Genomic DNA, 14,653 nt, shown 5'->3' on the forward strand with positions numbered 1-14,653 from the left:
TGCTTTCCGTCTTTTTCAAGACGCTGTGATCCCTGTGCGTTTGCTTTTGCTGGTTTTTTTTGTTTTTTTTTTTTGTCGCTGCTCGTGACCCCGTACCCTGCTTGGGGTCATGGCCTCGTCCTCCCGGAGGCGTGTGCGTGACGAGGAGTTGTTGGATGTCCTCGAGGCAAGCGACAGCGAAGACGAGCTCCTAGAGGAATCGACAGACAGCGATGTTCCCGGTAACCTGTCTTCGGAGACGGAGACCAGTGATGAGGAAGCCGAGGAGCCAGTGACGGTCGCACGCACCTGGTGTGAGCTGGGGAGCCCCACTCAAGCTCCGCCACCCAGGTTCCCCTTCACAGGGGCACCCGGGCAGAAGATCGCGTGCGACGAGAGTCCGCTGTCCTTTCTGGAGCTCTTCCTGACTGATGACGTCATCCGCAAGATTGTTGAGGAGACGAATCGCTATGCAGCGCAACATCAGCAGGGATCTTCTCTACCCAGGTTCTCGCGGAGCAGGAAGTGGGAACCTGTGACCAGCAACGACATCTGGGTGTTCCTGGGGCTCGTCATCCTCCAGGGAGTTGTTGGTAAGCCGCTGCAGAAGTGGTACTGGACCACTAATAAGATCCTCAGTACGCCCTTCTTTGGATCTGTTATGTCCGAGCCACGGTATACCCTCATCATGAAGTATTTGCACTTCGGAAACAACGAGGAGTTTGATGAGGCCACCCATCCCGCACCCAAGCTGAAAAAAATTTGGGACATATACCAGATGATTGTTGCGAACTTCAAGGCTGTGTATGTTCCAGATCGCGACATCACGGTTGACGAAAGCCTCATGGCATATAAGGGGAGACTGAGCTGGGTGCAATTTATTGCCTCAAAAAGGGCACGCTTTGGGGTGAAGTCGTATATGCTCTGTGAGGCCAACTCCGGGTACATCTGGAACTCTGTAATTTACACGGGCAAAGGCACCAAATTTGCCCCTCAGTTCAGCCAGTTTGGGTGTGCCACCTCCTCTGTCCTAACCCTAATTGAGCCATTGCTGGATCAGGGGTACTGCCTGACGACAGACAATTTCTACAGCTCCCCTGAACTTTTTGATTACCTGGTCCAGCATAAAACCGATGCCTATGGTACCTTGAGGGCTAACCGTCGGAATCTGCCGCCGGCCTTTTCTGCCAGGAAGCTGAAAAAGGGGGAGGTCGTTGCCTGGCAGAAAGGCAAAATGATGGCTCTAAGGTGGAAGGACAAACGTGATGTCTGTGTCCTCAGCACTATTCATAATGCCGAGACTGTCCGCACCACCAACAGGAGTAAACAGGAGGTGGATAAACCCAAAGCCATACTGGATTATAACAACACTATGGGGGGTGTGGACAGGGCTGATGGAGCCATGACTTTCTATCCGGCTGTCCGCAAGCAGCAGCGGAAATATTATAAAAAAAATTTCCGCCACTTACTTGAGCAGTGCTTGTGGAATGGCTATGTGCTCTACAAGAAAAGGTGTGTAAGGCCTGTACCCCACCATGACTTTGTCTGGCAGCTGACGGAAGCAATCTGCACGAAGTACCCCGCACCAGAGTCAACATCTAGACCGGGGCGCAGGGCATCATATGTCGTGAATCCGGCACGGCTTTCAGGGAGACACTTTGTGGAGTACTTGCCACCGACCCCACAGAAAGCAAACCCTACAAGAAGGTGCGTTGTTTGCTGCAATAAGAAGGACAAGGATGGCAAAAAGATGCGGAAGGAGACCCGCACTTACTGCCCAGATTGTGACGTGCCACTTTGCGCATTACCATGCTTCAAGATCTACCACACTAAAGAAGTGTTCTAAGGTACACTTGTAGCCTGTATAATTTTGTTTCTGCCTTCATTTATTTATTTCTGCATTGATTTATTTATTTCTGCATTTTCTTTATATTTCTGCATTGAGGAAAAATGCAAGGTATTTCAGTTAGTTATTCATAAATTTTATTTTATTTTTGACAAGAATTAGTGTTTGACACTTTTATTATACTCAGAATGTATACTAAACTCTTGCTTGGCTCATTTTGGTAAGTTACAGGAAAAAGGTGCTGAAAATTAAATGTACCGCTTTTTGCACAGAAATCCTTGGGAATCAGAACGCCGAGGTGGTTAAACTACAGTATATCACTAATTACAATCCCTTATTTTCTAAAAATAATAGTAATATACCCCCATGACATACATATTAAAAAGTTGAGTCCCTATCTGTGTATTTTTTTTAAATGCTGTCACTTTTTTCTTTAACAAGTGTTTTATGTTAGTTACTATGGGGAAGGAGGTAAAGGGCTAATAAATAAAATGGGGGGGGGGGGGGGGTATTTAGTTTTCAATTATTTAAATGTATGTAGGTGTCATTTTACTTTTTGACAGCTAGATGTCCCCACACTTTATACCTGTGTACTGTGAACAGTACACTGTAAGTATCATGTATGTGTTTTTACTTCCATTTTCAGAATGACCACCGGCTCATGCCGATCTAAAGGAACAGCTAGTGACAAGACTATTTACTGTGTAAATCACTGCAGAAGAAGTCTACTAAATGAATAGATAAAATGCATACACTAATCAAAAAATGCAAAACATAGAACAGCCAGTTAAGTTAATTGTAGAGGGAGAGCTGAGCTGGCCATAGCATGCATAGCTTTCGCTGCCTGGGCCACCATGCACGACAGGGAGGGATGGCCTGTGATGGCCAAGTGGGGCATACTAGGGATGTCATGTGCCTGTTGGAAAGGAGAGGAATTGCCAAGGTGGGCTGCCAGCATTGCTCTTTTCACTTCTGATGCGAAGCTAAAGCAACAGATGCACACAATGTGGTATTATGTAAGATTACTGATGATTTATCTTCTGACTTGTAGTTCTCCTTTGGCCCCTTCCTTCTGTCTCTGATTGGACTCTTTCCATAGAAGAGACACAGTGTTCCCAGTAAACAGAGAAGGCACAATTGTGAATAGTTGTGTGATTTCACCCAGGAACATTCCCATCGTCACAGAAAAAGCCCACATCGCTTGTCCCCTCTGCCCACTCCGAGAATGACAAACAAGACACGAGACATGCACAGCACAGAACAGATTGTCACTGCAGAAGACAGAACCATGGAGTACACAAAAGCCGAAAGTTAAAGCTGTACTCCGGATAAACAAGAAATGTACCTGTTTACCATCAGTGCCCCGGGCCTCCCAGCAAGACTGAGGGTCCCCCTGCACATAACAACGAGCCTTTGACAAACACCCCCCCCCCCCCGTCCCCGTCCCCCACGTACATTTGAAATTGCCGCGGCCAAATTTCGCTGAAAGCTCACCCTTTGCCTGCTGAAAGTCCGGAGTGGTGTTAATTCGGGAATCGGCTATTGCCGGCGGCCGATTCGCCATTTTTTTTTTCTAATTTACGTTCTGGTGCCCAAATTAGTCACGGAGCGCCGCTATAGCCGTAATTCTCTTTCCAGCCTATGGCGTTGCCTAAATGATTGACACAGCCGAAATTAGCAGATTTGCTCCCACCCATACAGAGTAGCACAGGAAGCGCTGTTATATTTACCAAGTCCATGCTATCTCCCGGTCCCCTCCTCTTGCCGGAAGTCCTGTGCTATATGTCGCCCCCCTGAGGCTCCTAATGACATTGTGCATCGGAAGCCGGCATATGTTGGCATAGAGTGCAGGAAACCCGACAATAAGAGACTCAAAGTGGACTTGAAAAATATAACAGCGCTCCCTGCGGTATTCTGCACTATGGTGGGAGGGAGGAGGAGCGGATCCCTATAGCCCCAGCGCCCCCAATGGTTACAGTGGCTATAGTTGCGCCACTTCAGTAGTTAACACCAGTAAGACCCCGTTTACACTAGTTAGTGCGTGTTTTTTCCATAGCAGTGCATTGGAAAGAAGATTTCAGTTAAAACCCGTATAGGGCTTGATTCACAAAGCGGTGCTAACCTACTTAGCACGTCTAAAGTCTTTAGACATGCTAACCAGGGTGCTAAGTAGGTTAGCACCAGATTTCTCAATCAGATCGCGCACAAAGTTTTGTGTGCAAAGTTTTGCACGCGCAAAGTCCCATAGGCTTTAATGGGCACTTCGCGCGGAGCGCCCAGCGCTCTGTACAGTGCGCGCGTAAAGTTTTACGCGCATAAAGTTTTACACGCGAAAAGCTCGTTTAGACGTGCTAAGGGGGTTTTCACAGGCGTGCTAACAGTTAGCACCGCTTTGTGAATCAAGCCCATAGTGGGAACTGTGCCATAGGAAAACATGGTCATTACTTTGAAAATCAGTTATAACTGAGAGCAAATGATTAAGAGTAAAAGGGGCCTTAGGCTGGATTTACACTTATCAATGTGCAAAATTGAAAAAAAAATTGCATGTTTTTCACATTTGTATTCATGTTCATATGTGTTTTCCACACATGTTTTTTCAGAGTAGCTAATGAGTCAATGAGAATCCCCATGTGATGTGTGAAATTATGCCATAAGTTTTTTTTCAGGCTACCAAAAAAACGCAAATGCAATTCTGCAATTGAGTGCAATTTTCCATTTGCAGCTAACGAGTTTTTGCTAATTCACACTCGATTTTTAATAAGTGTGACAAACGCTAGATGTAATTTTTATGCAACTGGTCCAGTGCAAATCCTGGAATTATCTACTCCGCACTAGTCAATGACATGCTTAGTCTGGCTTGCATGCAATATGTATGCAGCTTGGAATTGGGCCAATCAGGGTCGGATTTCTGGGAAGGCCACAAAGGTCCAGGCCTTGGGTGACTGCAGACCAATAGGGCACCTGTACATGAAAGAGGGGTTGCTACGTATGAAAGAGGAGGCTGAAAATGGGGAGCAAAACAAGAAAAGGGGAAACTGATGCCCAAGGGAGGTATCCACGAAAGTGAGATGCTACTATAGTGCGTGGCTGATACGCATGGAAGTGGGGGCTTCATATGGAACGGGAGGGGCACTGGTGCACAAGAAAGAGGAGCAACAATATACTTGGACTAGGGGCGCAACAAGTATAAATCCGGCCTTGGGGCCAATCACATTTTACAGAAAGTGTATTTGATTGAGAGCTTGAATTATTAGCATCTCATTGACAATCTCTACCTGACCGCATAGGTCCAGGGCCGCTTCTAGACTTTTTGCCACCTGAGGCTGAGGCCCCTTTTACACTTAATCAGTTGCTCTCAGTTATAACTGAAAAAAACCTGATTTTCAAAGTAATGCCCATGTTTTCCTATGGCACCTTTTACACTCAACGCGTTTTTACTGAAATCTTTTTCCCTATGCACTTCTATGGAAAAAACGCGCACTAACGTGTACTAATGCATAGATTTCACAGCATCAGAACTTTGTTTCTCTTATTCAAGCCTCATTTTTAGCTGCACAGAAGAAAACTGCCCGGGCATTTTTCCCCCGATGCTGTGCAAAGCATGATGGAATTTCTGATGTTGTTGTTCTCTTTCTGCTGTTTTGGTGCAATTTTTTTTTTTTACATTTTGAATTTGACATTTGAAGCCTAGCGCATGCAGCTGGGAGGGGTTATCAGGACACAGGACAGTTGGAACGGTATCTTATGCTCCCTGTCACCTCATTTCAACCAAAAAGATGGCTGCCCCCATGACAAAGATGGCAGCCCCCAAGAATCACAAACATTTGCCTGTTCTTTTAAGAGATTATATTACCTATCTATTCTAATTAACATAACTAATGTAACTTAATGACAGTATGTTTGTTTAGGCTGAAGTTCCCCTTTAAGTGTAAACGGGGCCTAAGGCTAACTTGTGAGGATGCCCCCTACCCACCACCCAATAGGTAGAATAATTGCCCCCAGTATGGGTAGCCTGGAGGGGATAGCAGTCAGGAAGGGGGAGCAGAGGGCACAACGGTGGGGAGGAAAGTCAGACCCCCCTCCCTCACTTGGGGTTCCCCCGTCCACGCTCCCCCTCCAGCTAATTGTGCAGTGTTTCTATCAGGCAGCAAGCGGGGAAAGAATGACTCACCTGCTTGCGTTCCACCGCTCATGTCACTTTCTGCAATGCCGTCCACTATACGCATGTAGTGACGCATGCGGTTTAACGCAAGAAGGTGAGTCATTGCTTTGCATAGAAATGCAGCGCAATTAAAGGGGCACTATGGCGAAAAATTGTAAAATTTAAAATATGTGCAAACATAGACAAATAATAAGTACGTTTTTCCAGAGTAAAATGAGCTATAAATTACTTTTCTCCCGTGTTGCTGTCACTTACTGTAGGTAGTAGAAATCTGACAGAAGCGACAGGTTATGGACTAGCCCATCTCTTTATGGGGGATTCTCAGGGATGTATTTATTTTTAAAAGCACTTAGTGAATGTCAGTTGCTCTGTCCAACGGCCAAAAAATTGTGTAGCGAGCAGGGAAGCTGGCCAGCATCATTGTTTAAATCCTTTTTAGAGAATCTCTTTATAAAGAATAAAAGCCTTGCTGAGAATCCCCTATGAAGAGATGGACTAGTCCAAAACCCGTCACTTCTGTCAGATTTTTACTACCTACTGTAAGTGACAGTAACTTAAGAGAAAAGTAATTTATGGCTCATTTTACTCTGGAAGAAACTTACTTCGTATTTGTCTATGTTTGCACGTATTGTAACCACTTGAGGACCACAGTGGAAAACCCCCCTAAAGACCGGGCTTATTTTTGTGAAAATGGCCACTGCAGCTTTAAGGCCAAGCTGCAGGCAGCACACAAGTGATTCCCTCCTCCTTTTCTCCCTTGGTGGGGTCAGATCTCCTTTTCTCTGTTGGTGGGGTCAGATCGCCCCCTGGATGTTTATTTTTTTACTTATTTTTCAATAAATGTTTGTTTTTTTAACCACTTCACCACTGAGGGGTTTTACCCCTTGAACACCAGAGCAATTTTCACCTTTCAGCGCTCCTTCCATTCATTCGTCTATAACTTTATTAATACTTATCGCAATGACATGAACTATATCTTGTTTTTTTCACTACCAATTAGGCTTTCTTTAGGTGGGACATTATGCCAAGAATTATTTTATTCTAAATGTGTTTTAATGGGAAAATAGGAAAAATGTGGGAAAAAATTATTATTTTTCAGTTTTCGGCCATTATCGTTTTTAAATAATGCATGCTACTGTAATTAAAACCCATGAAATGTATTTGCCCATTTGTCCCAGTTATAAAACCGTTTAAATTATCTCCCTATCACAATGTTTGGCGCCAATATTTTATTTTCCATCCCCAATTACAAGCCCGTAGTTTATAAAGTAACAGTGTTCTACCCTCTTGACATAAATATTTAAAAAGTTCAGTCCCTAAGGTAACCATTTATGTTTTTTTTTTATTGTATTTTTTTTTTTTTAAATTACAAAAAAAAAAAAAAAAATTGGTGAGGAGTTAATTTATTGTGTAAAACTAATGTATTTGTATATGTAAAATGCTTTAGGGTGTAGTTTTACTATTTGGCCACAAGATGGCCACAGTGAGTTTGTTGTCATGCGACCTGTAAGCGTCCGGAAGGACGCTTACAGGAAGCAGTATGAGGCTGGGAAAATCACAATGATCGCGCTGTTTCTCATAGAAGCAGTAGATCATTGCGGGGGATTAGATCAACGAACGGGAATGGATTTTCCCGTTCATTGATCTCCGGGCGAGTGGGCGGCGGCGTGCATTAGCGGCGCAAGCGCGGACAGTGGCGGTAGCGCAGGAGGTACGGATTTCTCTTTCCCTTGGTTTTTTAAGGGGGGAAAAAGGGACGGAGAAATCCGTACTGTGGGGGGTAAAGTGGTTAAATAAATGTTGCTATTTTTTTTTATTTGTTTATGTTCCCCCTCCCTCCCTTTCCCCGCTGGCCAATCCATGTGATCAGCTGTCATAGGCTTCGGCCTATGAAAGCCAATCACTGCCCCAGTACAGCGCTGCTGCTGATCACAGCGCTGTACGATGTGTAAAGACGGCAGTTTCGCCGTCTAACAGTCTCCCGAGCGGCAATCGCCGCTCGGAGACTGAAGTCGGGGCGGAGCACCACCCCTCAAGCAGGAGATGCGCGCGTAGCCTGGGCGCGATCTCCTGCAAATCCCAGCCCCAGGACTTAACGCCAATTGGCGTTAGGCGGTCCTGGGGCTGCCGCCGCAACCACGCCCGTTGCGTGGGGCGGTCTTTAAGTAGTTAAACTTTACAATTTTTTGCCATAGTGTCCCTTTAACTAGAGGGGGAGTCCCAAGTGAGGGAGGGGAGTCCGACCCCCCCTTCCCACTGCTGTGCTTGCTGCTCCACATTCCTGGCTGCTAGCTCCTCACCCCCCTCACCCACGGCCAGGTAGGTGCTGCCCCCCCACTTCCGCCACCTGAGAAACCTACCTCACCCCACCTTACCTTGAGGTAAGTGGCTCTGTGGTGCACTCCGTCAGCATGCTGGCGATATATAACCTGCTGAGGTAATTGCCTTCATGGACAAGTACTTTTTAGTCAGCAGCATCGATTACGGTGGGAAACGCTTGACTGGAACAATTAGCGATTCAGCATCTCACTAGCATCACTCGGTAGCAGCATCAGGTAGAATTATCTCACTTCCCAGCAGCTCCTGCTGAGTCACTCGTTCCCGTCAGGCCCCTTCTGTGAAGGAGGGATTCTCCATTCACAATCCGTATTAGAAATTCATAGCAAGTCATTTCACGTTATATCAGCCGAAGCCAGCCGTCACCTTTCCTGTCAGCGCTTCCTTCAATTTCCCGCCTGACAGCCCTGTCCATGCTTCAACTCCCCTCACCCCTGCTGCAACTCAAAGCTGTGACGCCGCAAAGGAAGTGTTTATCAATGCTAGCGATAAGGCAGCTGTCACCTCAATTGTAGTATGAAAATGTATTCCTGCCGCTACACGGGAGGACTTATAAATATACTTAAAGTGTACCTGGTGGGGGAAAAAGGTGCCCCATTTAGGGTTGCCAGGTCGGCTGATGGAGAAAACCGGACAGGGGGTGGAGTTAGGGGCGGAGTCAGAAGCGCACTTTTATGTAGAGTGGGGCTAAGCAATGGGCTTTTTTTAAAAAAAATGTATAGTATTTATATCGCACTGACATCTTCTGCAGCACATTACAGAGTACATAGCCATGTCACTAACTGTCCTCACCAGTAGTACTGGTCCAGTGCACATAAGAGACAGTTTTTCACCAGTAACTGCACATAAGAGACAGCTTTTCACCAGTAAATGCACATTATAAGAGACACCTTTTCGCCAGTAAATGCACATAATAAGAGACAGCTTTTCCCCAGTAAATGCACAAGAGACAGCTTTTCACCAGTAAATGCACATAATAAGACACAGCTTTTCACCAGTAAATGCACATAATAAGAGACAGCTTTTCACCAGTAAATGCACAAAAGAGACAGCTTTTCACCACTAAATGCACATAATGACAAACAGCCAGTGTTCCCAGTATATGTAGCCAGGGATATATGTGCCCAGTATATGTAGCCAGGGGGTATATATGTCCCAGTATATGTAGGCAGGGGTGTAAATGTCCCAGTATACGTAGGCAGGGGTATATATGTCCCAGTATATGTAGCCAGGGGGTATATGTGCCCAGAATAGGTAGCCAGGAGCTATATGTGCCCAGAATAGGTAGCCAGGGGCTATATGTGCCCAGAATAGGTAGCCAGGGGCTATATGTGCCCGGAATAGGTAGCCAGGGGCTATATGTGCCCGGAATAGGTAGCCAGGAGCTATATGTGCCCAGAATAGGTAGCCAGGGGCTATATGTGCCCAGAATAGGTAGCCAGGGGCTATACGTGCCCGGAATAGGTAGCCAGGGGCTATATGTGCCCAGAATAGGTAGCCAGGGGGTATATGTGCCCAGAATAGGTAGCCAGGGGCTATATGTGCCCAGAATAGGTAGCCAGGGGGTATATGTGCCCGGAATAGGTAGCCAGGGGCTATTCGTGCCCAGAATAGGTAGCCAGGGGCTATATGTGCCCAGAATAGGTAGCCAGGGGCTATATGTGCCCGGAATAGGTAGCCAGGGTCTATATGTGCCCAGAATAGGTAGCCAGGGGGTATATGTGCCCAGAATAGGTAGCCAGGGGCTATATGTGCCCAGAATAGGTAGCCAGGGGGTATATGTGCCCGGAATAGGTAGCCAGGGGCTATATGTGCCCAGAATAGGTAGCCAGGGGCTATATGTGCCCAGAATAGGTAGCCAGGGGGTATATGTGCCCGGAATAGGTAGCCAGGGGCTATATGTGCCCAGAATAGGTAGCCAGGGGCTATATGTGCCCAGAATAGGTAGCCAGGGGCTATATGTGCCCAGAATAGGTAGCCAGGGGCTATATGTGCCCAGAATAGGTAGCCAGGGGGTATATGTGCCCGGAATAGCCACTAGCCAGGGGCTATATGTGCCCAGAATAGGTAGCCAGGTGCCCCCCGCAGGCCGCAGGAGGAGAACAGCGCAGCAGAGAGAGAGCTGGGAGCAGCGGTGGAGAAGGGGGGCAATCTCCCCCCCCTTGCCTTCCCGACCCTCACCTTAGGGTGCTCTCTCCCCCGCTGTCTCCTCCAATATGATGTGCAGCAGGCTGGCGGGTGGCTGGCTGGCTGAGGGGGGAACTTACCTCTGTGTCGCAGCCAGGCGCCGGAAGTTCGGGTCCCGCAGCCGCTGAGCGATTCGACTCAAAAAAGATCCGGATCAAAGATCCGAATCATTCATGAGCCGGACAACGCTATTCAGACTGATTAGCGTTGTCCGGCTCATGAATGAGATTCTCAGCGGCTGCGGGACCCGAACTTCCGGCGCTGGAGCGACACAGAGGTAAGTTCCGCCTGCAGCCACTCGCCAGCCCTGCACATCATCCTGGAGGAGACAGCGGGGGAGAGAGAGCACCCTAAGGTGAGGGAAGGGGGGGGAGATTGCCCTCCTTCTCCACCGCTGCTCCCAGCTCTCTCTCTGCTGCGCTGTTCTCCTCCTGCGCTGCGGGGGGGGGGGGGGGCTCTGACTAGTCTAAACCGGACAACTTAATTGTCCGGTTTAGCATGCATTTTTCAACCGAACACAACGCACAAAAACCGGACTGTCCGGTGTAAAACCGGACACCTGGCAACCCTAGCCCCATTCAGGGCTTGTTCAAACCTAGGGCGTTTTGCGCTTTTTTTGAGCGCCGGCGACTTTGAAAAACGCCTTAAAATACCTTGTGCAATGAATCCTCTTGGGATAGTTCATATCGGTGCGTTTTGTCTCCTTTCCATTCACAAAAGTGCTGCATGTACCATTTTCAGGGCGATTTTGTTGCAATGGAAGGTATAAGAACAACGCAAAACGCTCACAAATTATTATTTTTTTCTATTTGGCGATTGCGTTCGTGTTTTTTAAGAATAAATACACTGACGTCAGGAAGTGAAAAAACGGAATCGCTCTGTAAAAGCGCTTACAAAAGTGCTTAACACAAAATCATGGAGCCCTGGGAGGGGGAGAAAAAAATGCAAACTTCCAGAGGGTCCAGAGGACGTGAGAAACCTCTTGAGGACCCAGGGGTTTCCCTCAGCTGAGGTAAGTATCTGACTTTTCTGTTTCCTAGTGTTATAGGTTTGCTTTAAAGTGGACCTAAACTCTTGCACAGAAGAGAAGGAGAACTCAGAGAAATTCACCCTGTGTGTGTTTATAGAGAACAGTCTGTCGTATTCTCCCTTCTCAGCAAGTCTTGAACTAGTGTCATTTGAGCTCCCAGCAGTCTGCAGAGTTGAGAGCTAATATGTGAACCCAGGAGTTTAACCCTTTCTGTGCTCTCAGCAAACTAGGAAGTAACCACACTGCAACATCTCGGAAGGAGATCGATAAGCTGTAACAAGGAAATGTTTTTCTGTAAAAGGTTATTATACTGAATCTTATCTTTTAGAGTGGAGAGGAAGTTCTGAGTTTAGGTCGACTTTAATCACCACCCTACTTGACAATTAACAGTAAGACAATTATACTACATTATTGTCCCTCTGAAGAAAATTCAGAAAGCCCTGGTTACCTCACGTTTCACCTCCTTCTCCTCCTTATACTCGTAAACCAACAGTAATCTGGCAGCACGCTTGTCTGACAACATCTATCTTCATGTAAATCTCTCTGCTATCCTCCAATGACATGAGCAGCATGGTGGCGTAGCGTGTTTAGCACTCTCGCTTTGCAAAGCTGGGTTCGAATCCCAGCCAGGTCAACCTCTGCAAGGACTTTGTATGTTCTCCCCGTGTCTGCGTGGGTTTCCTCTGGGCACTCCGGTTTCCTCCCACATCCCAAAAACATACAGATAAGTTACTTGGCTTCCACCTAAAATTGGCCCTAGACTATAACACATACACTACACGATAGATACATAGACATATGACTATGGTAGGGATTAGATTGTGAGCCCCTCTGAGGGACTGTTAAGTGACAAGACAATATATATACTCTGTACAGCGCTGCATAAGATGTCGGCGCTATATAAATGCTAAATAATAATGACTTTCCATTGTTAACAGCCTTACTCACATATCTGTGTTTTGTCATACTGCATAGCATGTGGCAAAAATACTCACCTATCTGTAATGTGTTACAGCATTGTGTGTGACAGCATTACTCACATATTTGTAATGTGTGTTACAATGTTCTGTGTGATAGCAATACTCACCTATTTGTAATCTGTTACAGTGTAGTGTGTGGCGCAAGATACTCGTCTGTACACATATGTAATGTGTTATATGGTTGGTTTTGTGTGACAGCTTTACTCACCTACATGTTGTGTGTGAAAGCATTACTTGCCTCTCTGTAATGTGTTACATGGTTGTGTGTGTCAGAATTACTCACCTATCTAGGACTTGATAGTAATCAGCACAGAACTGTAAATGAACAATTCTCACACTGCTTACTGCCACTATACTTATAATGTCCTTGACTTGTAATATACACACTGTCTGCCCTTGTATTGTTTTTGTTTGTGTTTGTGTTTGTTAAGCAACTGCCAAGACAAATTCCTTGTAGGTGCAAACTTACTTGGCGAAATAAAATTGATTCTGATTCTATCTGTAATGTGTTACATGGTTGTGTGTGACAGAATTACTCACATATCTGTAACGTGTTACAATATTGTATGTGAAAGCATTATTCACATATCTGTAATCTGTTATGCTGGGCATACATGGGTCGATCCGGCAGCCGATTAGCCGCCGGATCGATCCCCGCCGCGTCCCTGCTCGTGCGCGCGGATCGATTACCGTTCATCCCTGCCGTCGCTCCTTATCAGCTGCTCGATTCCCCGCTATTGTCCGCCGGCGGGGATCGAGCAGGAAATCTATTCGGCAGGTCATCGGACCTGTCGGATATTATCAATCGAGCCATCAGCATTATAGTGTAGAGTGTGGCGAAAATGGTCACTTGTCTAATCTGTTACAATGTTGTGTGTGACAGCATTACTCACCTATTTGTAATGTGTTACATACATGGTTGTATATGACAGCATTACTCACCTATCTGTAATGTGTTACACTGTTATGTGTGATAACATTACTCACATATCTGTAAGGTGTTACAATATTATGTGTGACAGCATTACTCACATATCTGTAATGTGTTACAACATTGTGTGTGACAGCATTACTCTCATATTTATAATTTGTTACAATGTTCTGTGTGATAGCTAGGGATGCTCGCTGGATTCCGGCTGGAATTGGGCCAATTCCGATTCCGCCGGTCGGGAACGGAATTGCTATAGCTCTAAAACGGAATTCCGCGGAAATGTTTTTAATTCCGTAGAATTTTACGCAATTCAAATTTATTTCCTCACCTATCTATTTTCCTCCCTTCCTCCCTCCTCCTCTTCCAGGGAATTGTAGTATTTCAAAAGCCAGATTACATACCGTGGCTGGGAATTGAACCCAGGCTGGGCTGGGAATTGAACCCAGGTCTCAGTGTGTGGTAGGTAACTGACTTAACCACTATACCACCACCAACTCTACATGCTGAAGCCAGCCTAGCATGTACCATTATGATCAATCCAAGAGAAAAATTAGCTTGCTTATGGATTTGTAGCATGTCAAAAGCCAACTCACATTGGCTGGGAATTAAACCCAGGCTGGGCTGGGAATTGAACCTAGGTCTCAGTGTGTGGTAGGCAACTGACTTAACCACTATACCACCACCAACACTACATGCTAAAGCCAGCCTAGCATGTACCATTATGATCAATCCAAGAGAAAAATTAGCTTGCTTAAGGATTTGTAGCATGTCAAAAGCCAACTCACATTGGCTGGGAATTAAACCCAGGTCTCAGTGTGTGGTAGGTAACTGATTTAACCACTATACCACCAACATTACATGCTGAAGCCAGCCTAGCATGTACCATTATGATCAATCCAAGAGAAAATTAGCTTGCTTAAGGATTTGTAGCCAGGCATGGCCTTGAGTTACCTACCACACACTGAGACCTGGGTTCAATTCCCAGACACTGTATGTAAGCTGGCTTTTGAAATACTACAATTCCCTGGAAGATGAGACCCTCCTCCCTCCGGGAGGAGGGAACAGGGAGGAAGGGAGGAGAGAAGGACTAAGTTAATAGGGACTATGGGCCACCATATAGGATAAACAAGGTTACTTTAGTGATTTTTTTCAATTTTTCCAACGGAATCCGGAATTCTGCGGAATTTCGTACAAATCTGGC

This window comes from Hyperolius riggenbachi, chromosome 9, assembly GCF_040937935.1.
Source record: "Hyperolius riggenbachi isolate aHypRig1 chromosome 9, aHypRig1.pri, whole genome shotgun sequence".
Classification (NCBI taxonomy): Eukaryota; Metazoa; Chordata; class Amphibia; order Anura; family Hyperoliidae; genus Hyperolius; species Hyperolius riggenbachi.